The sequence below is a fragment of the Balaenoptera acutorostrata genome, chromosome 12 (genome assembly GCF_949987535.1).
Source record: "Balaenoptera acutorostrata chromosome 12, mBalAcu1.1, whole genome shotgun sequence".
Taxonomy (NCBI): domain Eukaryota; kingdom Metazoa; phylum Chordata; class Mammalia; order Artiodactyla; family Balaenopteridae; genus Balaenoptera; species Balaenoptera acutorostrata.
Genome location: NC_080075.1, coordinates 32,819,534 through 32,846,486, shown reverse-complemented (window position 1 = coordinate 32,846,486; position 26,953 = coordinate 32,819,534). Strand labels below are relative to the sequence as shown.

The 26,953-nt window shown below is 39.4% G+C and overlaps 1 protein-coding gene across 2 annotated transcripts in view; it reads right to left on the bottom strand.

Annotated features, from left to right (window-relative positions):
* Nucleotides 1-26,686, bottom strand: part of PAIP2B (poly(A) binding protein interacting protein 2B) — a 48,377-nt gene extending 21,691 nt beyond the window's left edge. Inside the window, exon 1 of one of the 2 annotated variants that reach the window (XM_007175536.2) lies at nucleotides 26,517-26,686. The gene's annotated coding sequence lies outside the window, so the exon portion shown is untranslated. The remainder of the gene's footprint in view (nucleotides 1-26,516) is intronic. The other variant, XM_007175537.2, reaches the window with a different exon arrangement.
* Between the last annotated feature and the right edge of the window lie 267 nt (nucleotides 26,687-26,953).

Here is a 26,953-nt window from a genome sequence, read left to right as displayed (position 1 = left end):
AGCTCACTGGAGACATCCGGGCGTTCTCACTCAAGTTGTCTTCTGGGTGCTCGGGAAGGAGGTCCAGAGGCTCAGGATCGCACTTGAGGGAAGTGAGGACTCCACTGGTCTCCTGGGGCCTAGATGTCAATGGTATATCCCCATTGCTACAGTGGCCCCTCTTCCGATCGTCCTCTCCTTCGGTCTCTGTGTGATCCTCCATCTTTGCCATGCCTCTTCGGGACTCTTCTTGGACCTTCACCTCACTCTCCTTTGGGCAAGGAAGTGGGAGGTGACTGGATGGTACCTAACCATCTGGATGGCTTCCTAACCTTGACTACCTGCTCAGGTGGTGAATGAAGGAGGGTAAATTTGTGCCCCAGTGGAGGAATCTTGATGGCTGAGTGGCCGAACCTGATGGAATCACGAGCAGACAGCACGGGCTTCTTGGGCGAGTCCCTCCAGTTCACCAAGGGAAGCATCCCCAGATGGGAGTACCTGGCCTGCTGGATGGGATACTGCCTTTTTGGCGTGATGTAAAAGCCAGACGATAAAGGCACTCGGTCCTGGGGGGACAGCCTGCGACCAGGGCAGAAGGCAGGCGCTGGAGCAGCGGGGCGGTCCCGGTCAGATATGGCAGCCTCCTGGGAGGGCAAAACCAGCGGGTGACAGCCCACCAGGGCCCGCAGCGGGGCCAGCGGCGGTGGAGCCAGGTACGAAATTTACAGAGTAAACTGCCTACGTAGAAGCGGTTGTGTGCCAAGCAATCCGAGAATAGAGTGTGAAACTGGGAGAGTTTCTCCCTAGCTTCTAACTTCTCTTGAGTTCTAGCACGTACTGGACGCTGGATGGCTCAGCCTGGCGCTTGTGACATGTCCATTTTACCTGTCACAGAGAAAGGGCGGGCAGGGCGGGGGGTGTGGTAGGGGGCACACGCAAGCCCAGCCTGTGGAGAAACCCAGCCCAAAGGCAAAGGGCAGGGCCCCAGAGCCCGACCCCTTCTGGACTTTCTAGCGGCTGGGACTTCTCACTGTGGGTGGCAGGTGTTTGGCACCGGATGGGCCACCATGCGGAGACTGTTGGGGACTGTGGAAGCCTTCTCCTGCAGAGCTCACCCTGCCTGGGCACCGGCTCTGCAGGCCCCCTCAGCGCCTGGGTATGTATCGGCCAGCCCTTCCCCCCAACGGGGCCCAGAGGCCAGAGCCTGCTCAGAGCTGAGGGCAGGAGCCGCCCAGATCTTGCCAGGGTGTGGTCCGCCTCCTCTGGGGACCCCCCCCAGCTTCGCGAGGCCTGGAGACAGGAGCACCTTCTCCAGGGCTGCTCAGCTGCCAGCATCACCATGAGCCAGGCGGCGAAGGTTTCTGAGCAGGGGATACAGAGCCTTGACCCGACTGGATGCTGCACCCCACAATGTCCCTTCCTGGCAGATAGGTTCTTTCTTCACTTCTTTTTCGAAATTTGGTAAAACATTTAAACCTTCGACTGTTCTTCAGCGTATACAGTTGGTAGTGGCTTAGCCGGGATTTGAACCAAGCCTGTGTGACTCCAGAGCTCGTGCTCTGGACTGTGGTGCCTCCTTATCACATATGCTTCATCTGTTACTTCTTTTTTTTTTTCTTGTAGTCCTTATGATACTTAGCCCTAAGTGCCATACCTGTAATGAACACATACACTGCCCTGTAGGAGGTCTTCTTTTGTTCAACTCATGAACTGGTCATCCACCACACTGGGTTCTAGTCTCAGAAGATACAGGTCAGGGACCACCAGTTGTCAGCATAGCACCATCCCACCTTTTTTTTTTTTTTTTTTTTGATGAAAAGAGCAATTATTTAATGCTTACATAGTAGAGATGTCTGAATGCATAACATACAATTACCAGTAGGCAATAACATGGAAATTACAAAAAAAAATTAAAAATTAAAAAAGAAGATTGACCTATATAAACCTAAGTGTAAGGATGGACTTTATTTTTTTTAAAAAGTCTTTTAAGGACAAATTACAAAGTAAAAGCAGATCACTATGTAGAAACCTAGTGAATACATTTTGTGCATGAAAGCTTTATCAAAGTCATTCATTTAACAATTTCACCCCCTTCACAACGGTATCAGTTATAATGCTCTTCTTCATAAGGTTATTATACCTTTATTTCAAACTATAATTACATGTTATTCCCTCAAGATAAACTTTTAAACACCTAATTTTTAGCTCCTAAGAACGGCACCTCTGAAAGGGGCAATTCCCACTCAGTCTCTGGTGGCATTATTCCAAACTCATTTCTTTCACCAATCAAAAAAACTTTCAAAATGTTCACTTTTAACATGAAATCTTTCCACCAAAAAGTGTGGCCACATTTTGTTTTCTAATGACTACATATAAAGATGAGTAGCAGCAAGAAAAGAAAGATGGAAATTAAAAGGCAGCCACTTAAATAAATGTATCAACTGTACAGAAGAGATATTTGGCTCATGGCAATTTAAAATATTGGCAACTGGGGTAAATTAATAGGCAGATGCTTGAGTCATATATGAATCTGTGAAGAGAATGAAGCTGGCCCAGTATGACCAAGTAGGATAATCATTATCACTGCACTTCATTCTTTGCAACAAATACTCTAAGCCAACAGGAAATATGAGTTATATTTAGAATCCCAATTAGAACATGCTAACCACTTTTCTTTCAACAATTTTCTGGGTTTAGTACAGTCATTTGCTTTACTTATACTGTCTTATGAGTCCTTTCTTACCAATCTAAGTGTATGACAACTGTAAAATACTTTAAATGACAAGGCTTTTCCAAGGTATATTTGAAAATGGCGGTATGAAAAGAATATTCATTTGTTTTGTCTAGAAAGAAGCAACATCCCACATTTCTAATTGAGGCTTGCAGCCCAGATTTTCCCTTTGGTCTAGTCTGAAGGATCCAGATATGTAAAGATTATATTCTAGATAAATCATGGGCTATCCTGAAAGAAATTCACCAGTGACTTATTCCACATGGATTAGAAGCCAGTTTCTCTGGCCTTCCTGGAGTATATCCAGTAAGGCATCTCATTCATGTCTAGAAAGCAAATATATCATTTATTGCAACTTCATCGTAGAGCGATGTATTGGTTTAAAGTACAATCAACACAATTTGGTCATTGTGAGTATGCCAGCTGGGTCCACTCTTTACTACACATATGTAACTCTAGAGATTCTTATGCCCAAGAGAGGAGACATACTCTTGGGTGTCTAGGACAAGGGAAACATGTGTTATTATTCAGGAGCTGGAAGCTTCAGCATGACAGGAAAAAACTGAAAAATCCTGGTCTACACATCACTTTACCTTGTTTGAATCTTGTTTCTTTGGCTTGCTTCATTGGAGTGTTTTCTCTCTCCTGGGGCTGACATTGTGTGTTATGTATCAGGCATGTGACATGTAGAAGTTTTAGAACCCAGAATCATATAGATCAGTAAAAATTTATTTATATATTTTAGCTTAAAATCTATTTAAATTAACACTGGGCATAATTCATATATTACAAAATTAGTTTGACCCTCTGCTCATGAGATTCTTTTAATGGTATGTCAAAGCAAATCTGAACTTCCATCCCCAATAATCTTTGAGGTTGGAGGATACAAAACGTTTTGCTCAGACCTAAATTCTGTCTGAAAAAAAGGGGTAAATATTATAAGCCCTTTCTAACCTCGCCAGGAGCAGAAATGATTTACAGCTGTGGCATTTAACCATAATTTCTTGATCTCATTTGAGAAGAGTTCAGTAAGAAACAATCTCTTGATTTTTGTTTGTTTTGTTTGTTCCCTGTTTTCTTGTCTTGCTTACCAGCAATCCATTGTAATTCATGAGTTAGTATGGCAGCAGGCTGAGTGCTCCCTGGAGCTCATTAAATGCACTTTTTTTCCTAAAATGACTTTTGTCTCCTTGTTTTCAGCCCCTCTTCTTTCCTCTGCCCTTTACTATAACCAGAGCTCAGCAAAAGCTGACTGGCTTTGTGCAGACCCTACTTAGGGTAGTCTTTTCTTTATTATTTTATTCATTGCTACTCCATTTCATTGTTTGCTTTCTTGAAATGTGCTGAAATCTTTCTGTGGTTGATGACTTCCACAATCTCTTGGCTTTTATTGGTTTATTAATTTTGGTATTTCTACACTTTTATTTAAATATGGTTTCAGGAGGAACAGAAAGTAAATATGTTTCCTAGTCTACCATCTTGAGCTGAAAATCCCTGTGGATTTTAGCATCCAATGTTCCCATGGAAAAAAACCCAACCTCAGCATTAATAGATGTAACACTCAAGATTTCAGCTTTTCTTGAGCAATCACTAAGGATTTAATATGTGGTAATTTCTAATGGGAGAATAATAACTATCTCATGGAGTTGATCTGAGGATTAAATTAGATAATGAACATGAAAATGTAAGGTTTAAAAATCTATAAAAATGTTTTTTGTTATTTGATTTGTTGCTATTTCAACTTTACTTGTTTATTCTTTTGACTAGCTAATTCATTCCCATGAGTCAAAATCTAAATGCCTGGGATTCTTAATTAGTAATAGACAGTTGCAGGGTGAGCATGAAGTCAGAGCTGAACGAAGAGCACTGGGAGAGAGAGTTTATCCATTACAAAGCCTTACTCCACGAAACATTCTAACTCCATGGCAGGAGATTTTCACTTCCCTGATGGCAGAAGTATAAGTCTCCCTGTCCAAACAGTTGCTGGATAAACCTACCAAACTCTAACTTTCGGACTTTGTTTTTGTTTCCTCTTCTAATTTTTCACAGTCATGTATATGTGTGTGTGTGTGTATACATATAAACATACACACACATTTTAAAGCTACATAAGCAATACAGGAAATAATTTTGTAAAGCCTTTTAAATACATGTTGTCAACAAAGAAATAATGCAGGAGGCTGCAAATAAGAAAACCGTTCATTTGGGACTTCAGAATTGCAATTCAGGAGTCACAGATTTGGGAAACCCTGAAAGAGTATTCCAAGGAAAAGAAAGAGTCAGGGGCTCGTAAACACAAAAAGGCATGAGATTGTTAAAGGTTGCCTTGTGAGAGGGGCAGAAAACATATGTGAAGGCATAATAGCTGAAAACTTCCCTAACCTGGAAAAAGAAACAGACATCCAGCTCCAGGAAACAGACAGTTCCAAACTGGATCAATCCAAAGATGGCCACACCAAGACACATTGTAATTAAAATAGGAAAAATTAAAGATAAAGAGAGAATATTAAAAGCAGCAAGGGAGGGCTTCCCTGGTGGCACAGTGCTTAAGAATCTGCCCGCCAATGCAGGGGACACGGGTTCAAGCCCTGGTCTCGGAAGGTCCCGCATGCCACGGAGCAACTAAGCCCACGCATCACAACTACTGAGCCCACGTGCCACAACTACTGAAGCCCACGTGCCTAGAGCTTGTGCTCTGCAACAAGAGAAGCCACCACAATGAGAAGCCCACACACCGCAACGAACAGTAGTCCCCACTCACTGCAACAAGAGAAAAGCCTGTGCGCAGCAACAAAGACCCAAGGCAGCCAAAAATAAATAAATAAATAAAATAATAAAATAAATAAATTAAAAAAAATAAAAGCAGCAAGGGAAAAGCAATGAGTTACATACAAGGGAACTCCCATAAGGATGTCAGCTGACTTTTCAGCAGAAACTCTACAGGCCAAAAAGGAGTGGCACAATATATTTAAAGTGATGAAAGGGAAAAACCTACACCCAAGAATACGCCACCTGGCAAGGCTTTCATTTGATGGAGACATCAGAAGTTTCACAGAGAAGCAAAAGCTAAAAGATTTCAGCACCACCAAACCAGCTTTACAAGAAATGTTAAAGGGACTTCTCTAAGCAAAAAAGAAAAGACAACTAGAAGCATAAAAATTATGAAAGGAAAAAGCTCACTGGTAAAGTTAAATATACAGTAAAGGTAGTAAATTAACCACATACAGAGCTAGTAGGAAGATTAAAAAACAAAAGTAGTAAAAGTATCTATATCTGCAATAAGCAGTTAAAGGATTCACAGAACAAAAAGATGTAAAATATGATGACAAAAACAGTAATCGTGAGGGGAAGGGAGTAAAAATGGAGAGTTGTTAAAATGCATTTGAAATTAAGAGATCAACAACTTAAAATAAATATATATTGCTATAGATAAACCTCATTGTAACCACAACCCCAAAACCTATCATTGTAACCACAACCCAAAAACCTATAATAGGTACACACACAAGAAAGAGAAAGACTCCAAATATAACACTAAAGATCGTCATCAAATCACAAGGGAAGAGAACAAAAGAATACAGGAACAAAAAAGAACTACAAAAGCAATTAACAAAATGACAATGAATACATACCTATCAATAATTACTTTAAATGTAAAGAGACTATAGGCGCCAAGCAAAAGACACAGAGTGGCTGAATGGATACAAAAACAAGACCTTTACTTATGCTGCCTACAAGAGACTCACTTCACATCTAAGGAAACACAAAGACTGAAAGGAAAGGGATGGAAAAAGGTATTCCATGCAAATGGAAATAAGAAAGCTGGGGTAACAATACTTATATCAGACAAAATAGACTTTAAAACAAAGACCGTAACAAGAGACAAAGAAGGATATTACACAGTGATCAAGGGATCAATCCAAGAAGAAGATATAACAAATATAAATATATATGCACCCAACATAGGATCACCTAAATACATAAAGGAAATATTAACAGACATAAAGGGAGAAATCAACAGTAATGCAATAAGAGTAGGGGACTTTACCACCCCAGTTACATCAATGGACAGATCACCCAGAGAGAAAACCAATAAGGAAACATTGGCCATAAATGACACATTAGATCAAATGGACTTATTAATAGATATACATAGAACATTCCATCCAAAAGCAGCAGAACACACATTCTTTTCAAGTACACAGGGAACATCTTCCAGGATAGATCACATGCTAAGCCACGAAACAAGCCTCAGTAAAATCAAGAAAATTGAAATTATATCAAGCATTTTTCCAACCACAATGCTATGAGACCAGAAAGTCAACTACAAGAAAAAAACTGCAAAAAACACAAACATGTGGAGGATAAATAATATGCTACTAAACAACCAATGGATCACTGAAGAAATCAAAGAAGAAATTTAAAAAATACCTGGAGACAAATGGAAACAAGAACACAATGATCCAAAATCTATGGGATGCAGCATGAACAGGTAAGTTTATAGTGATATAAGCCAACCTCAGAAAATAAGAAAAAAATCTCAAATAAACAACCTAAACTTACACTAAAGGAACTAGAAAAAGAAGAACAAAATCCAAAGTTAGTAGAAGGAAAGACATCATAAAGATCAGAGTAGAAATAAATGAAATAGAGACAAAAAAAAAAGAAAAAGAAAAAGAAAAAAAAGAAAAAAGAAAAGATCAAGGAAACTAAGAACTGGTTCTTTGAAAAGATAAATAAAATCAATAAACCTTTAGCCAGACTTATCAAGAAAAAAAAGAGGGCCCAAGTAAATAAAATCAGAAATGAAAAAGGAGAAGTTACTACCAACACCACAGAAATATAAAGGACCATAAGAGACTACCACAAGCAACTGCATGCAAATAAAATGGTCAACCTAGTAGAAATGGACAAATTCCTAGAGATGTACAATCTCCCAAGACTGAACAAGGAAGAAATGGAAAACATGAACAGACTAATTACCAGTACTGAAATTAAATCAGTAACAAAAAAACTCCCAAGAAACAAAAGTCCAGGACTAGATGACTTCACAGGTGAATTCTACCACACATTTAGAGAAGAGTTAACACCTTTCCTTCTAAAACTACTCCAAAAAATTGCAGAGGAAGAAATGCTTCCAAACTCATTCTATGAACCAGCACCACCCTAATACCAAGAAACCAACAAAGATACCACAAAAAAATAAAATTACAGGCCAATATCACTGATAAACATAGAGGCAAAAATCCTCAATAAAATACTAGCAAACTGAATCCAACAATACATTAAAGGGATCATACACCATGATCAAGTGGGATCTATCCCATGGATACAAGGATGGTTCAATATCTGCAAATCAATCAATGTGGTACACCATATTAATTAATAAATTGAAGAATAAAAATCATCTAATCATCTCACTAGATGCAGAAAAAGCTTTTGACAAAATTCAACATCCATGTTTAAGAAAAACTCTCCACAAAGTGGGTATAGAGGGAACATACCTCAACATAATAAAGGCCATATATAATAAGCCCACAGCTAACATCGTATTTAACGGTGAAAAGCTGAAAGCATTTCCTCTAAGATCAGGAACAAGCCAGGGATGCCCACTCTTGCCACTTTTATTCAACATAGTGTTGTAAGTTCTAGCCATAGCAATTAGATAAAAGGAATCCAAACTGAAAAGGAAGAAGTAAAACTGTCACTATTTGCAGATGACATGATACTGAACATAAAAAAATCCTAAAGATGTCACCAAAAAACTACCAGAGCTCATCAATGAATTTGGTAAAGTTGGAGAATACAAAATTAATATACAGAAATCTGGTGCATTTCCATACACTAACAACAAACTATCAGAAAGAGAAATTAAGGAAGCAATCTCATTTACAATTGCTTCCAAAAGAATAAAATACCTATGAATAAATCTAACTAAAGAGGTAAAAGGTTTGTACTTGGAAAACTATAAGACACCAGTGAAAGAAGTTAAAGATGACACAAACAGATGGAAACACAGTCCATGTTCACAGATCGGAAGAATTAATATTGTTAAAATGACCATATCACCCAAGGCAATCTATAGATTCAATGCAACCCCTATGAAAATACCAAGAGCATTTTTCACAGAATAAATAAATAATAAATTCAGACTATACTACAAAGCCACAGTAATCAAAACAGTATGATACAAGCACAAAAACAGACACATAGATCAATGGAACAGAATGGAGAGCCCAAAAATAAACCCACACACTTATAGTCAATTAATCTATGACAAAGCAGACATGAATATACAATGGGGAAAAGACAGTCTCTTCAATAAGTGGTGCTGGGAAAATTGTACAGCTACATGTAAAAGAATAAAATTAGGACATTTTCTCACACCATATACAAAAATAAACTCAAAATGGATTAAAGACCTATATGTAAGACCAGAAACCATAAGACTACTAGGAGGAAACATAGGCAGAACACTCTTTGTTGTTGCTGTTGGTTTTTGTTTTGTTTTTTTGGCTGTGCCACATGGCTGTGGGATTAGTTCCCCGACCAGGGATTGAACCCATGCCTCCTGCGATGGAAACGCGGAGTCTTAACAACTGGACTTCCAGGGAAGTCCTGGCAGAACACTTTTTAACATAAATTGTAGAAATATTTTTTTGGATCTGCATATAATGGATCTATATAGTGGAATACTATTTAGCCATAAAAAAAGAATGAAATTTTGCCATTTGCAACAACATGGATGGAGCTGGAGGGCATTATGCTTAGTGAAATAAATCAGACAGAGAAAGATGAATACTGTATGTTATTACTTATATATGTGGAATCTAAAAAATAAAACAAATGACTACAACAAAGTAGAAACAGACTCACAGATATAGAGAAGAAACTAGTGGTTCACTAGGGAGAGGGAAGGACATAGGGGCAAGACAGGGGTAGAGGATTAAGAGGTACAAACCACTATGTATAAAATTGTATAAAATAAATAAGCTATAAGAATATATTTTGCAACACAGGGAATATAGCAACTCTTTTATAATAACTTTAAATATAGTATAATCTATTAAAATTTTGATTCAGTATGTTGTATACCTGAAACTAATATAATATTGTAAGTCAACTACACCTCAATTTAAAAAAATAAAGTGTTCAGAACAGTGCCTTGTATATCGTAAGTAATCAGTGTTAACTTTCATTTGACTGTAATTAATAAGTCCCGATTTTACTATTTAACAGCTCACCTCTATAATTTTGCATACATGTTTGCCTTTAATGGTGATTGCTGCTAAATTACCCTGTTACTGCTACTTAATGGAGTGCCCAGTTCTCTTCTATTGGCTCCAGAGATTTCTCTACTATTCCAATAAGATTGATGTCTGCATTACATTTGTTACCTGTAGATTAATAAAAGAATATTATAGGCTTCACGTTGGAAAAAAAGTTGCCTGGTGAGAACTGTGACTGACTCTGACACGAATCAGAAAATATTTGTCCTTAAGGCACAAGTTGTTTCAGGGTAGGGGTCCGGTAAGTAGATAGACTGTTACAGTTATTTTAGGGCAAAGGTCAGATAAGTATCCTGAGTTTTTGGCAGATGTTCTGGATGACTTCATCAGGTCAAAAGGTCAGATTCCATCCAGGCTGAGACATATATAAGTCACACTTCATTAATGGCCTCCCAGCTCCATTTTAAAGAGCTCTCTTAGCAAAACCGACTCCATTTTGATTTTCTTTCCACAATGTAGAACATAGTTTCATATACCATGTTATATTTTGAACTAAAGTAATTTATCTGTCTCTTTGTTTTACAAAGTCTTCTTTTACTGAGTAAATAAACCCAACAAATTTTCTCCATCATTTGGTGGAAGATCAAGGTGCAAAGGAGGCAGAATGAGTAGCTCAACTTTTTTGGGGGGTGGGGGAAGTATAGGGAGAACAGGTAGGATATGTATATGGAGATTTTAAAAACAAGTTCTAGGTCAGTCTCGAGTTAGAATGACCTTATCCCCTCTGTTTCCACTTCATTTGTTCTCGGAGAAGCTGCATTGCCTTTAACAGAAAACAAGGAAGTAATCACTCTGCTAAGCTTTCCTATATTGACCTCAATACACAAATGTTCCATCCTTTCACTGGATGCAAGAAAAGGGCTTGCAAATAGAATGTTAATACGCTTGTTAAGCAATATGACTTGTTAGTCCTGAGCCAGGGCCCCAAATTTGTATTTTTGCCTATTAACTGCTATAGGTGATTCTGATACACAGAAAGACTAAAGACTAAGAACAATTCCTGTAATACAGTGGCAAACACTACGTGGAATAGTACAAATCCCAATTTCCCTAATTCTTACTAATGTACAATAGTTCGCAAATTGGTGTTTTACAAAACATCAGTCTTGTGAATGCCCTTTGCAAAAAATAAAAAAAACAAACAAACGGTGGTTTCCAGTGGTTAGGGCTCTGTGCTTCCACTGCAGGGGGCACAGGTTTGACCCCTGGTCAGGGAACTAAGATCCCACATGCTGCACAGGCATGGCCCAAAAAAAAGAATCCATGGCCAAGTAAATTAACTGCTCTGAGAAGTCTTAACTACCAAGCATTTCCCTAATTAATTAATTGCCTTATTTATCTATTCATTACATTGTTATTCTAACAACTCACAAACTTTTAGAAACAATGTCTAGAATGTTCTGTGATATTACTATTATCCTACTGGAAATGTACAAAACAGACATAAAATGCTCTCCATAAAGCATTTAAAGGCACTTTCAAAGGTAGAATCAACACTTGACTACAGTCAGTGGCAAGTTCTACTTCCCCAGGTAAAGTCCATCAATTGTCCTCCCAGGATAACATCAAGTGGTGGTTATCATAGGGACCTTGACTTCTCCATATACAGCTCCAACAAGATATTATATACTATTAACAGAGAAAATATTGCAAACTGAATCTTTAGCAGATAACATTAATCAAAACATTCCTATGGGGCTTCCCTGGTGGCGCAGTGGTTGAGAATCTGCCTGCCAATGCAGGGGACACGGGTTCGAGCCCTGGTCTGGGAAGGTCCCACATGCCGTGGAGCAACTAGGCCCGTGAGCCACAACTACTGAGCCTGCGCGTCTGGAGCCTGTGCTCCGCAACAAGAGAGGCCGCGATAGTGAGAGGCCCGCGCACCATGATGAAGAGTGGCCCCCGCTTGCCACAACTAGAGAAAGCCCTCGCACAGAAACGAAGACCCAACACAGCCAAAAATAAATAAATAAATTAAAAAAAAAATAACAAATGTTCAAGTACAATTGGTGTCTTTAAAAAAAAAAACATTCCTATGGGCAAATTATTACATATGAAATATGTGTAACTTTTCTGAATAACAAAGGCTTTTAAATGTCTTAGACTGATCTGAGGACAGTTTAGCTTGTTTTTTAAATGCGTAATAGTATTAGAAATGCCATGGGACTTCCCTGGTGGCACAGTGGTTAAGACTCCGCGCTCCCAATGCAGGGGGCCCGGGTTCGATCCCTGGTCCGGGAACTAGATCCTACATGCATGCTGCAACAAAGGAGCCAGCGAGCCACAACTAAGGACCCCTTGAGCCACAACTAAGGAGCTCGCCTGCTGCAACTAAGACCCAATGCAACCAAATAAATAAATATTTTTTAAAAATTTTTTAATAAAAAAAAGAAGGAATGCCACTATAGAAACCTAAATACAATCTCTGCCTAAGGTCTACCCCACCTGCATCACCATTTCACATTTGATTATACCTACATTAGAGTAAGCATTACTTGTTATTTGTTTTGGGAACAGTCTATTTATAACCTTAGACGTTTCTCGAGGGCAAGAATCAAGTCTTTTACACTTTTTAGTATGCTTTTATGTGCCCAATAGGTCTTCAATAAATAATTTGTTGACAAACTGCCATTTCTAGAATGCTGTATTCTAAATCTCATTTCCTAGGAAGGGAAGTCCATGCCTTCAGGGGCCTGGATTTGGGCTGAGCATTCTTCACTGAGTATCAACAATTATTCCCCACAGCCAGTGACAATATCACTCAGGAATCTGTTTTTGACAGGTTAAATTACTCTTGAGGGGAAAAAAAATCCTAATTCTATTCTTCAAAAATACTTTACATGTTCTTATTTACTATTTGAGTGTTTAATAACACCAGGTGGCTACAACATTCTCTTCACGAGCTGCAGGCTAGGTATAAAATCTTGCCATAGAGGATTATGTAAACTGGAAGAAATCCATACCATGGATCTCAACAAAAGTCACCAAAAAGGACCACATGCTCATTTTATTTGATATATTTCTAGAGAAAAGAATTGTCTTCCACAGCAAAGTGGGGAAAAAGGAGCTAAGTAGTCTAAATACATGTGTAATGAGATAGAGAAAACTGTATTCACTGGAAGTCTTTTTAGGAAAGGTACCATTCAGGGTGGCAGAAACTCCTTGAAAATTAATTTGGGGTAGAAGGTGAGTCCTTGAGGGGCCAGGGTAAGAGCAGAATTGTTTCATGGGAGAAAGGGAAAGATTTCCCTGGTTAGTGGGAGCACAGTACTGGAACAAAGTAAAGATGAAAAAATTAAGAGTGATACATTTCAGGTAGTGAAAGGCCTCATACTGTGTAATGTGGACTCTACCCTAAGACATTCAAATTTTGGTAAAACTACTAGGCCCATATAAGGCTTAGAAGCTTGTGGATTTTTTGGTGTGGAAATCATTGATGAGGAAGGATTTGATGTTTAAGTTGCAAGAATGGAACAGAAGCAGATCATGAATTGGGAAAATATTTTTTAAGCAAGCTTATCCAGAACCTCTAAGGCAGTGGTCCCCAACCTTTTTGGCACCAGGGTTTCGTGGAAGACAATTTTTTCACGGACTGGGGCGTGTGGTCGGGGGGAATGGTTCAGGCGGTAATGCGAGCAAATGGGGAGCGGCAGATGAAGCTTCCCTCGCTCACCCTCCGCTCACCTCCTGCTGTGCGGCCCGGTTCCTAACAGGCCGCGGACCAGCACCAGTCTGCCGCCCGGGGGTTGGGAACCCCTGCTCTAAGGGAAAGAGAGGGTACCATGGGACAATTAAGTTACACAGAGGAAGCAAGTAATCTACCCAAATACCAGGGGAAAAAGATGAGAATAGAATAACAGCTCTTCCAAGTACTTCACTAACATTCTCTCTTAACCTTCACAGCAATCCTGTTGAGATAGATGCTATTATTATCCTGGTTTCTCAGATGAATTCTCTGACATTCAGATATTTGTTAAAGCAAGGTACAATCTAGTGAGTGCCAGAACTGGGGCTTAAGGTTAGGTCTTTCTGTCTCCAAAGCCCATGTTCTTAGCCACTACCTTACACTCTTACTCTTCCCACTTTAGTTCTAGAATGGCTCTGATATAAAACTCTGATTTTTCTCAAATACTGCAAATGGGAGTAGGGGAAGCAGGCTGAAGAAAAACGCTACTCAACAAAAGGACTAGGTCTTTGGAAGGAAAATACAAATAAGGATACATCACACACTAGTGTGTTACATCAAAATAAATTATTCCCTACCATAAACATACAAAGCTCCATTTAATTTGAAGCTTGCTGGCACTTTTAGGATGAGAAAGCAGACCTCAAATAGGTCTATCCTATCCCTTATGTACAATTCCAAAATCCAAAAAGCTCTAAAAACTAAAAATTTTCCATACACTTCATGTCAAAACTCAGTTGACAGTATAACTTGGCCTGAACTGATGTGAAGCTATATATAGCCTTAATTTACCTCACCTAGTGTGAATACTCTTGTTTTGCTCAGAAATATTAATGTGTGCGACTAAGGGTTCTGCACCAGACCCCCTCAGGCATTACATAACATACAGAGAAAGGATCTCTATAAAATCTGAAAATTTCTGAATTCTAAAACTTATCTAGGGCTTCCCTGGTGGCGCAGTGGTTAAGAATCCCCTGCCAATGCAGGGGACACAGGTTTGAGCCCTGGTCCGGGAAGATCCCACATGCCACAGAGCAACTAAGCCCATGCGCCACAACTACTGAGCCTGCGCTCTAGAGCCCACAAGCCACAACTACTGAAGCCCACGCTGAGCAACAAGAGAAGCCAGCACACCACAATAAAAAGTAGCCCCCACTCGCCGCAACTAGAGAAACCCAGCGCACAGCAACGAAGACCCAACGCAGCCAAAAATGAATAAAAAATGAAATTAAAAAAAAATTAAAAAAAAAACTTATCTAGCCAAAGATTTTGGACCCTCTATGGACCTGTATTCCAAAGTATTTTAGAAAGAATTTCCAAAAATGGAAATCAGATCAGAGATACTCAATCTTTAGGATTTCACAGACTAGGAAATTTTCACAAGTATTTTGAGGAGAACATAAGATTGCAATTTGTTTTAACTAAATAAGGGTAATAGAAAACATCCTTATCAACATAATTTTATAAAGGGATATTTTAACATCCAAAAACATAGGAAGGCCTTAATCCAATGCAAAAAAACAATTCTTTGTATTAATAAATGCAATTTTATGAAAAACACTATGTGGTCCTAATTTTTTTACTTTTACCATGGCTGGTGAAAATTCACCTAGGACCAGCACTGGTCTGGTCTGAGGCATAGAACCCAGCTGGCTACATAAAATTACTTCAGGCAGTTATTTAAAATGCAGCCCCCAGGCTCCGTTCTAGCAGATCATGATTCAGAAGGTCTCGGGGTGGGGCCCCCAAATCTATATTGTGCATTAGAACGCTAGTGGCTTGTTTCTGCTGTGCAACAAGCTTCAGAACCACTGGCCTGGTCTGTTACGATCTAGTTCTCCTCTCCTTTTTCTCCTCCTAATTCTCCTCTGTGGGGGTGGGAGCAAAACAGGAATGTTTCCAAGTAGGGAGTCTGCCAGCCTGCTGTGTATGACACCAGTTATTCCGCCAACAGTCGATGTTGAACCAGCTGGTCAACTTTAAAACCGAGGGTGTCAGCAGTGGAACAACAAAATTAGGTAGCAGACAAGTGAGAGAAACTTGTTGAAGGAAAACTCCTTCATGAAAAGGTGTGGCTTCCAGAGCTGAGGCCTAAGTTCAGCACAGGTATCTTTGTCTTAGTTAAAATAATAACAATAATAATCATTTAAAAAATATATATGTGTATGTATGTGTATTTTATGTGTGTGTGTGTGTGTGTGTGTGTGTGTGTAAATGTGTGTGTATATCTATCTATTCCTTCATAGCTGTCTCCTGTATCCAGCTTCTGTGCCAGGTCTATGATTTTGGCCTTCATTTTTCATCTTCAGAGGGATTATAAGAATTACTAGTATTACCTCAAACGATGTAATGACAAATCACTAAAAAAAGAATGAAAATCCATAGTATGCTTGATGTTTTATGAAGCAGGTGATATTCTCCAACATATAAAATAATTTCAGTGAGTTCTCTCTTTTTAAAAAATAGTTTCTCTTATTCTCTTAAATTACTGTTTAAAAAATGTTAAGACTAAATATAGCTAATATCTTTAAAAACACAAAAACTTTCAATTTAATAGGCACTCAAAGTTCTTTCCCAGTTAAAAAAAAAATCAGGCCCTTCTAAGCCAAGGCTAAATGTTAAGTGGGAAAGACAAAAGGGACATATAAATAACCCCCATTCTCATGGGATTAATCACTTAATCCTATTTGACCAGAATCCCCTGGTATCCAAGCTCTGCAAATGAAACAAAATTTCTCACTTGATATCTGGCTAGGACTTCCAATCATGAAAAAAGAATTGTGTCATATCCCTGTATGCTGCTCATTACCTGAACTCAAACACTATGCTGAGCAGCAGCAGAGTTGAATCTTTCATGATCTGCCCCATAACCTGTGCACTTCTTATACTCCCAAATTTAGCTTTCTCTTAGAACCAGATTTCTAGAATTTACAGTTAGTATACAGCAACTGGTCACAAAATTTAGTCCCTGGCCTAGCAGCATCAATTATCACCTGGGAACTTGTTAGAAATGCAAATTATCAGGCCCCAGCCCAGACCTGTGGAATCAGAAACTCGGTGGGGCCCAGCAATGTGATTGTGAAGCACCACTGGTCTACAGCAAGTAGAAAAATATGCTTCCTTCTATAGGTCCAAAGGCAGGGGTACTGTATATCCTATCTTGATATGAAATAAAGACATCCGATTAAAAGACATATTCTCCTCACAACTCCCACCCTCAACCCAATGTGTTTTATTTCAAATGAGTTAGATAACAGCACAAGCAGCAATCAGAGATTTAGTCTGAAATAGATACTAACCAGGTATCAGTTCCCACCCAGCCTGATTTCATGCAATACCATTTACATCCTCTTACACCTAAAGTTCTAAAAAAGGATCTTCAAATATGCGCCTAATACACTTTAGTGATTCTATAATAAAACATCAGCTAGGTCTGAAGATATCAAACTTACTAAAGAAGAAAAGTGGAATTATTTGCTACATATTAGAACTGCATTCAACAGGGAGTTAAACTTCAGGATTTTTTTCACCTTTATACTTCCAAAGTTAATAGAATTAAACCAGAATACCCCATTCTTCAAAATCTTCTAGCTAGGTAGATTTTTACTGCATTACTTCTTGCTTTCTGTGGGGATAAAGCAGAGCCCTGGTAGGCACATTTAGTATATGTGCAACACCTCAGAACTAGACAGTTACATCTGGTAAACCCTCAGATGGTGAGTGTAACCTCAGCACTAGCTTTGGTGGCAAAAAGACACTGAGAACACCACTATCAAACAAAAGTAAGTTCTCATTAGATAATTACACTGTTTTGCTTCTGTTTACACTGCAATCACTATGTTAAAACTTCACTTCCCCTGATTTTAATGCATTTTATTTTACGTATTTATTTTTGACTGTGCCACGCGGCTTTCGGGATATCGTAGTTCCCCGACCAGGGATAGAACCTGTGCCCCCTGCAGTGGAAGCACGGAGTCCTAACCAGTGGACAGCTAGAGAATTCCCTTAATGCATTTTAAAGGGTGGGCAAGACCAGTCTATAGTCCACAAAGTATCTACTTTCAAAAAGCAGGTAATCCCCGTGCAACTGCTTCAGAACACAGACAAATGAAGAGAACCTTCTAATGATTAGTATACAGGTAGCTCAACACATTAAACAGAACAAAAATAACACAAAAGAAAATCACAGGCCAATTTCCATGTTACAAACATATAATTTCAAATAAAACAGGATTAAATAAAGTGAAGCAATTTATTTAAAAATAAAGCAAAACAAAAAAGTTCTGATCAAATAGGGTTCAGCCCAGAAATGCAAGGATGGTCTAAAATTAAGAAATATGAAAATGTATTTTACCATACTAACAGGCAAGGGAAAAAAACTACATGAGCATCTCAATAGTTGGGAGAAATATATATATAATTCTATTTTTTTTAAGTTTATATGCATTAAAAAGGTCCAAAAAGCAAAAAATAGAATGTTTGGGGTAGAAAATAAAAGATATTTTTCTTTATATTTTGTTTTCCGTATTATTATAAAAAAAGTGTGCTTTCTTTTATAATCAAGGAGAAATGCTATTTTCATTGATACATATTCAAATCTTTTCCTTTTCTTATTTTTCCTCATGTATGTATGTCACATATAAACTAGAGGGCTTGAATTTCCTGCCCCTTGAGGTAGATTAGACCACTTTGGGGATGTGCACTAGATAAAACTGCCCTACCTTCATTTTTTTTAAAGGTCCTCTTATAGCAACATGGAAAAAATACAATTAGATAAGTTTAGAAATATTAAAAGTATAAATACAATTAAAAATAATATGTATGCATATGAAAAAATACTATAAGTGAATATGAAAAAGAAAGCAATGCAGCTATTGAAGCAATGGGTACTGCCATTTGACAGTTTCAAATAGTTTCATTGTTCTCAAAATATTTTTTAAATATACAAAACTGAGTAAAAGAAGAAAAACAAGGCTGCCACTCCTTCCTGGGGCCTCTCTTCCAATCTTTTCTACTGTTGCTATGTATTCACCTGGTACCAAAGAGATGGGCAGCACCTCAGATCCCTTTTTCTTCTCTCTTTTTCCTAACTCCATTTCATTAATTCATTCACTCATTTTTTGAAAAGGTAATACAAAAACATGACTCAAAAATTTTTTTAATATATAAAATATATATGAGGGCATATGGCAAAATCCCATTCCCACTCCTATTTCTTTCATTGGTTTCTTATATATCATTTCAGAATTTCTTTTGCAATTATAAGCAATGTATATTCTTATTGTACCCTTCTTTCTCTCTTCCTCATTCTTTTTACAACTATACAATATTCCATGATTTGGATGTTTCAAGGTTTATTTAACCAGCTCCTGTTGACACACTGGAGTCATCCTTTTCATGCTATTACAAACAATGCCAAGCATAACTATGTACATATATCAAGTTCATTTCTGAATGTGCCTTGCATGAAGCTTCTGAAGTGGTGCAGGATATTAGATAACCACAAGGTCCTACGTTCACCAGGCTGAGAAGTCAGCTCCTTTTCGTATTATAGTTCTCATTATATACAGCAATATGTAGCAAAAGATTTAACAATTCCTTGAACCAAGCAAATGTACTCTTAGGGGACTTATAAAAGTAAAGTGACTAAACAAAACACCCAAGATGAACCCATTTCTTTTAAATAATGCAGACACACACATCCATCAAATATATCCATCGAAATGTTAATCATCTCAGTATGGTAGATCTATGAAGTGCTTTGTAGCTTTTCCCTCCTTTTGCCTATCAATGCTTTCTAATTTTACAATGGTAAATATGTATTATTTCTATAATACAAAATTAAAAACTAAAAATAAAATGTTAATGAAAATTAAGTTGGATACATTCCATTCCTTCAGTCTGCCTTTTATTTGCATAGTGCCTCAGAGTTCATAAGGTATGTTTATATGCATCATTTAATTCTTATACTAACCCTATGTACTTTCATTTTGTCAAAATGGGAAAGGAAGAAAAATGTAAAAGGAGGCCACAGATGGTTAGACAGCTGTGCCCAAGGTCATTCAAATAGAAAGTTGGCAGTGACAAATCTCAAACATAGATCTTCTGACTTCAAATTCAGTGAGCTATCAAAAACATGATCATTGCTTCCTTAATTTTAACAATACCTTGGGAGTTAATCACATAATCAGAATTTGACAGATGAATTAAAATTATACAGCAAGGTCATTAATTAATGCTCATATAACCAAATCTTATTGAAAAGAGAACATTGGCATACAACCCCAAAAATTCCAGAGTCAGAAGAGGGTGTCGATTTTCAGTATCCTCTTAAATAAATTACCCATCTGGCAAAATATGTCTAACATAGCCTAAAATGAATGCATAATAAAAGAAGCATTCTCTCAAGGTGGAAGAGTACCACTTCCAAAATGACCTCTGCCTTTGCCACCACCATGGACTCCTGCTCTAGTTCTGCAACGCCCCAGGGTGTCTCTGATCACCTTAGAGAATTTCAAAATATGAATAAGCCATACTTTTCAAGGGAGGGTGTGATCATATAACAATTTTTTTTAAGTTTGGGACTTATTGACCAAGATGATGATATTTTGGCTAGACTGTATTCTTTCTCTCCAAATGTCTCTCCTTCTTTTCTATAAGATTATAGAATTATACACTATTTTACAGTGGACATGGAGACTGCCGATAAATCTTGGTTTGGTAAAAATATATTTTAATTCATCATTCCTCAAACTATGTCTCATGTAATCCTGTTCCAAAAGATGTTTAGGTATGCTGCAGGGGTGGGGATGGGGAGAGAAGCCATGGTTAAATACAACGTAGCCCTTTTGGAGAGGCATGCTTCACAAAAGACATTAATATAATAAAGGCTCTAGAGATGTCCTGCATTTCAGAAACCTTTGTTTAACCCAGTTTATTTTGACACAAAATTCTACTATGGCATAACTATTCACATCTTATGCTCAGAGAAACTGCTTGAATAAATGTAACTATTACCTGAACGCCCAAAACAGATATGGCAAATATGGATAATTCTTAAATCTTTCCTACCACAAATTATCTTCATAAAGTCCTTATTTTCAGTATAGTGCACCCCTACTTCTTTACCTACCAAGGCCCAGCTCAAATACCACCTCATTTGGGACTTCCCTGGCGGTCCAGTGGTTAAGACTTCACCTTCCAATGCAGGGGATGCGGGTTCAATCCCTGGTCGGGGAGCTAAGATCCCACATGCCTCGTGGCCAAAAAACCAAAACATAAAACAGAAGCAATATTGTAACAAATTCAATAAAGACTTAAAAAAAAAATACCACCTCATTTGAGAAATCTTCCCCCAGTGTTCCATACCACGAAATACTCCTTTCTCCTGGTTTAGATAGCATTTTATTCATATCTCTATTACTTCACTTACATAATAAATCAGTTCATCCATCTGTCTCCTTGTTAGCTTGTGAGCCACTTGAGAATAAGTTTGATTACATTTTCAGCACCTTGAACAGTGTAGGACACATATGAACTTCATGATGAAGTAAACAATTTCACTACAGTGCAATAGTTCCCAAAAGTCAATATTTGTATTTCTAAACTGTTACTGATACCCTGCCAACAACTTGAGAATATTACACTTTCTCCCTAAAATTTGCATCCATTACTGAGCGGCTGTGGTCATAGTTAATTCAGGTGTGACAGGTCTTCTGGCCAAGCCCACTGATAGTTTTTTCCTGAGGTGATTTTTGTTTGTTTGCTTTTTGTTTGTTGTTTTAATCTACCAGGAGCATACAGTAAACTTCATTATCTTTTTATATCTCTGCCTTTGCACCTGCTAGTCCCTACTTGGATTACTGCCTCAAGGTTTTATTCACCTGGAAAACATTCCTACTCATTCTTTAAGAATGTGCTTAAACAATGCCTTCTCTGGGAAGCTTTCCTATCCTTCCATACTTTTAGGAAGAGTGAGGGAATTCCTCAAGTTAGACATTTGTACATTTATTACCATGTATCAGGCACTGAACTAAGTGCCAAAGATAGAGGATGAAGATGTTAACCCTCCTGGGCGGAGCACAGTCTAGTAAGGAAGACAGCCACGTGAACAAATAACCACACTATAATAATGTTAAATGCAATACCAAAAGGAATATCTATGCAATATTTGACGTGTGTCAGGTACTTTGTTAGGTGCTTTATTAAACACTGTCTATGACCATGTTAGATAGGTATCTGAATTGGACAGAAGTCCACGAAAAACTCTAAGGACCACTCTATATTCAGTTGTTTTCTGAAGAAACTGTCTCCAAGGGGTTCTTTTTGTATATGCTACAGTCTGTGTCATAAATAATACATGAAATTAATGCTACTTCTTTGGCCACAAACTCCTGGACCAGACTCAGAGCTCTAACTAAGAACAATCTACAGGTTGAAATTGAGGGCGATCACCTAGGACATGGCCTGGTTCAATATTCTGCTCAACAGGGGTTCTCCATTTTAGAAGGTGACAAACCAATCCAATCAGATACTCTCTCTTAGAAAACACAAATGTTGGGTGAACAAAGTAAAAGAAGGTAGGTCTCCAGAGCTTAAATCCTATCCTAAATACTGCTAAGTTATTGTTCTGTAAGGTTGTGAAAGCACTAGGGCCAAGGGACAATATGGTGGCTAAGATGATATCCCATTCTAGTTTACATTAAACCCTCATCATCAAAAGTAATATGTGTGTCTCTTCCTTGCAACCCACAAGGGCCTAGCACATCAGATCACCACTTTTGAAATTAGGAAACAGGCTTTAAAAGTTCAACAGTTTGACTAAAGTCACTCAGTTGGTAGGTGGCAAAGGCAGAAATTAAAGACCAGATCAGTATGATTCTTCTAGAATATCCTGCCAGTTACATGGGTAAATGGCCTCAAAATCAACTGATAACAAGTAGAGAGGCTCAAAAGAGTGTATGCAGAGTAGAACAGAAATGTTCTGGAAATCAGTATGCTAGGGGATGTGAAGTGGGAGGGACCACAAAGGGTTTCACCTTGGTCAAGTTAATCTCTAATTCCAAACTAGACCTCTCTCCTGAGCTCCAGACTGTTAGCTGTCTGTCTTTCTTATTCAAATTTAACATCTGTAAGAGCAGCAGCTTTTTTTAAAAAAAATATTTATTTATTTATTTGGCTGCGTCAGGTCTTAGTTGCAGCACACGGGATCTTCGTTGCCGGTGCAGGATCTTTAGTTGTGGCACATGGAATCTTTAGTTGTAGCACTCAGGATCTTTAGTTGCGGTATGTGGGATCTTTAGTTGTAGCATGTGGGATCTAGTTCCCTGAACAGGGATCCAACCCAGGTCCCCTGCATTGGGAGTGTGAGTCTTAGCCACTGGACCAGCAGAGAAGTCCCGAGCAGCAGCTTAATTGCTAGTTTGTTCACCACAGTCTAAAACAGAGCCTGGCTTATAGTAAATGCTTAATAAATATTTGTTGAACAAATGAATAAGAGAATGAACTCTCAAAGAAGCTAAAGGCACATTCTACAGTGGATTGCAGGGAAAGTTACCATAAAATAGATTCCAGGGCTTATTTACAAGTACAGCTGATACTCATTATTTGTGGATCCTGTATTTGTGAATTTGCTTATTTGCTAAAATTTATTTGTAACCCCCAAATCAGTACTGATGATGCTTTCACAGTCATTCATGGACATGCACAGAATGTCAAAAATTTTGAGTCACTCCTGAGCACGTTCCCAGCTAAGGTCGAACTAGGCAGTGCTCTGCTTTTTAGTTTCAGCTCTCATGGGGATGACTAAGGACACAGACAGTAGGGGGCAGTGCAGTGTAGTGCAGGAAGCTCTGGCTCATGGGCCAGTAGGGTCTGAATCCTAACTCTGGCACCTCTTAGGGGTTGGCCTCAGGCAAGTCACTTAACACTTCTGCACCTCATTTTCTCTTTTGTAAAATAAGGAAATAGAATCTACCAGGATGAGTTGTATTTAGGATTTAAGATTAAATCTATGTGAGAAATGTACATATTTTCACTAGGAGCAATGGTTCAATATTCACTAATTTAGTGTTCTGCGTGATTTTATAGATCATAATCACCATGAATAATGAGGATCAACTGTAATTACTTATAACAAGGTAACAAAAAAATACAGAAAATAATTATTTGGATGGAGGGTAGGCAGTGGGAAGCTTCAAGAAGATTTTGAAATAGAACCCCACCAGGCACATAAGACGTGGAAGAGGCTTTCAAGAAGAGAGAACAGTACCTACAGAGAAAGGCCCAGGTATGTGAAATAAACAGGTAGTTTGGGAAACGGCACTTTAGAAAGTCTAGAGCAGTAGGAGATGAGGACAGAACACCAGGCCACAGTGCTTCTCTTTGCCCTGTACACACCTTATACTGCAGAAGCTCTCCCTCTGCATTTAATTCTTGGTTTACAGGTCTCTCTTCCATCAAACTATGAGCTCCTTAAAGACAAGGTCTCTAGAAGAAATCATAACTATAGTGCTCTAAATTTGCAAACGAGTAATTACTAAGCACCAACACACCTGAAAAGACTGAACTTTGGTTTTCAACTGCAGCCTTATACCAACGCACAATAGTGACCAACTCATAGGACTTAGTTGATGACTGCTAATAATTCTGTCATAATTTTTTTGTTGTTGTTCTAGACATCTGGACATTTGTTAGTTTTAAGATCTTCCTCTTTTCAGTGTGATTTTCTGTATTAACAGGGCTCAAACATATGGTCCTTTAGACAATGCTGCCTCTTTAAAGACTCCTTTTAATTCACTCTATTAGACTTATTTCTTTATATACAAGATACAGTCTTAACATAGTAAAATACAAGGAGGCATATTGATATATATGTCACAAATAGGATAAGGAAAACAATAAGAATTTTTCACAAAAGCTTGCAAAATTCTGGCCAAAACACAGTGGACGTGACGTTAAACTCACTGCTTACATTTCCCCACTAAGAACTAGGAAAAACAACTGCGATTTATGTAAAGTCATGAAACTAAGCACAGTTAGAATCTACTAGGCTTTGTACACGTGTGTTTTCTTTCTTCCCTCTTCCCCCCCTGCACACAGGGTAAAGGACCTATCAGGCTTCTCCCAGTACTTCCATTTCCTCCATCTCCTCAAACAAAATCCTCACTGTCCAACATCTAAATTAATATTTTCAAAACTCTAAGTCTCAATCAAAACTGAATATGATGTTACTTTTTCCCCATAAAATTCTTGGCATATTTTATTTAGGCACAACATAATTTATACTTTTATCTAGAAACATATGGCTACAACCAACCCTATTGAAACCCAAACTGATATACTATGAAGGTGAATACAAATTCTCTGTGAAAGGGGAATAGAGAGTGCTGTTTTTAAACAGATTTAATGCTATATTATCCATAGGCTGGGTGTGATCAAATCACATAGCGCCATACAGCTAAAGCATGTCCTATATTTCATGACAAAGTAGGGAGTCAAGCCTTTACTTACACTGCAAACTCTCGGACACCCCAGTTAAGTTGTTTAAAGTATAACCCAATTCTACCTACTTAAAAAATAATAATGAGGGCTTCCCTGGTGGCGCAGTGGTTGAGAATCTGCCTGCTAATGCAGGGGACACGGGTTCGAGCCCTGGTCTGGGAAGATCCCACATGCCACGGAGCAGCTGGGCCCGTGAGCCACAATTGCTGAGCCTGCGCGTCTGGAGCCTGTGCCCCGCGACGGGAGGGGCCGCGATAGAGAAAGGCCCGCGCACCGCGATGAAGGGCGGTCCCCGCACCGCGATGAAGAGTGGCCCCCGCTTGCCGCAACTGGAGAAAGCCCTCGCACGAACCGAAGACCCAACACAGCCAAAAATAAATAAATAAATAAATAAGAAAATCCTTTAAAAAAAAATAATAATAATAATAATAATGATACATTTAAAATTTTCTTGCTTCCAGTAAACCCTTCTCATTTGCATTTTCAAAAATTATCACCAAAACAACTATAATGGGACAGATTCTAGAAAGGATATAATGATCAATGCCATTTTCAGGAAGGGAAGAATGGGTTATCATTAACAAAACCGATTAAAGTCCCCAACCTTGAAAAGCTCCCTCTACAGTGTATTCTGCCTCTCTTGTGTTCACCTTCCAGCAGCCTGGAAGGGGCAAGTAGAAAATGTTAGTTTCCATGAGAGATGAAGATGAAATTTAGGGGATGGGAGGGAGTAAAGGGCTCACTCGCTTAAGGGAAGGATGAAGACAAGTGGCCAAGGTCCCTAACTCAAATTAGGTATCAAGAATGAAGGTTAGAGTAACGCGGGAAGCACAGGGAGTTTAAGAAACGCAAATAATGCAGGGGGACCCGCGAATGGGGGAGGGGCGAAAATGCGCAACTCCTCCCCCTTCCCACCTCCGGGAGGAGGACGGCAGGAGGCAGCACTGGTCAATGTGCCTGGCAGTGTTGCACACGGGCAGTAAAGGGACTCGCAAGCCAGAGACTTCAGTCCGAGTATTAGAAGGGGGCTGAGTGGGGGTCAGGGAAGTTGGGGGCGGAGGAAGAATAGCGCGCCGGTGCGGGGAGAAAGGGACTAAAGACCGCCTAGCGCCCCCGAGGGGCAGGGACTGACCCCGGCGGATGCCCCTTCTCGCCGAGGGCCACGACGTGGGACCCGCCGGCTTACCCTCCTCACAGGAGCTCGGGGAGGCGCGCCCCACCCCTCACAGCCCGGACGGCAGCGGAAAGAGAGGCGCAGGGTGCCCCCAGAGCCGGGAGAGCGGCGCTTCCCGCGGGTCCCCTCCCCGGCAGCCCGGGCGCCCGAGCCCACCTGGGCTGACCAGAAGCCCCTCCTCCAGGCCGTACTCTGCTACTCCTCCGAGAACCTGAGCCGTCGCCGCAGAGATCGCCGTCGCCAGAACAGTCTCGGCCTGTAGTACCAAAGCGTGAGCCACAGCACCCGAGGAGCGCCGCTATCACTCGCTAGGTTACCTCTTGCTGCACACTGGTCCTCACCCCGCCCCCGAACCCAAGCCATTGGTTGTTGGGCACCGCCCCATTCGTCTATTGGACCAACGAGGATGCCGCTCAGTCACCTAGAAGGGCACGTGTGCTGCTTATTGGCCTAAATGTGAAGCAGTTCCCGCCCACTCCCTCAGAAGTTCCAGCTTCTGATTGGTGTTAATGTCTGTCTTTTCGCTCCCTGAGTTCTTCCCCTCGGGGTGGAGCACCTCCTTGAGAGAGACACCAGCTCTGATTGGCTGAAAG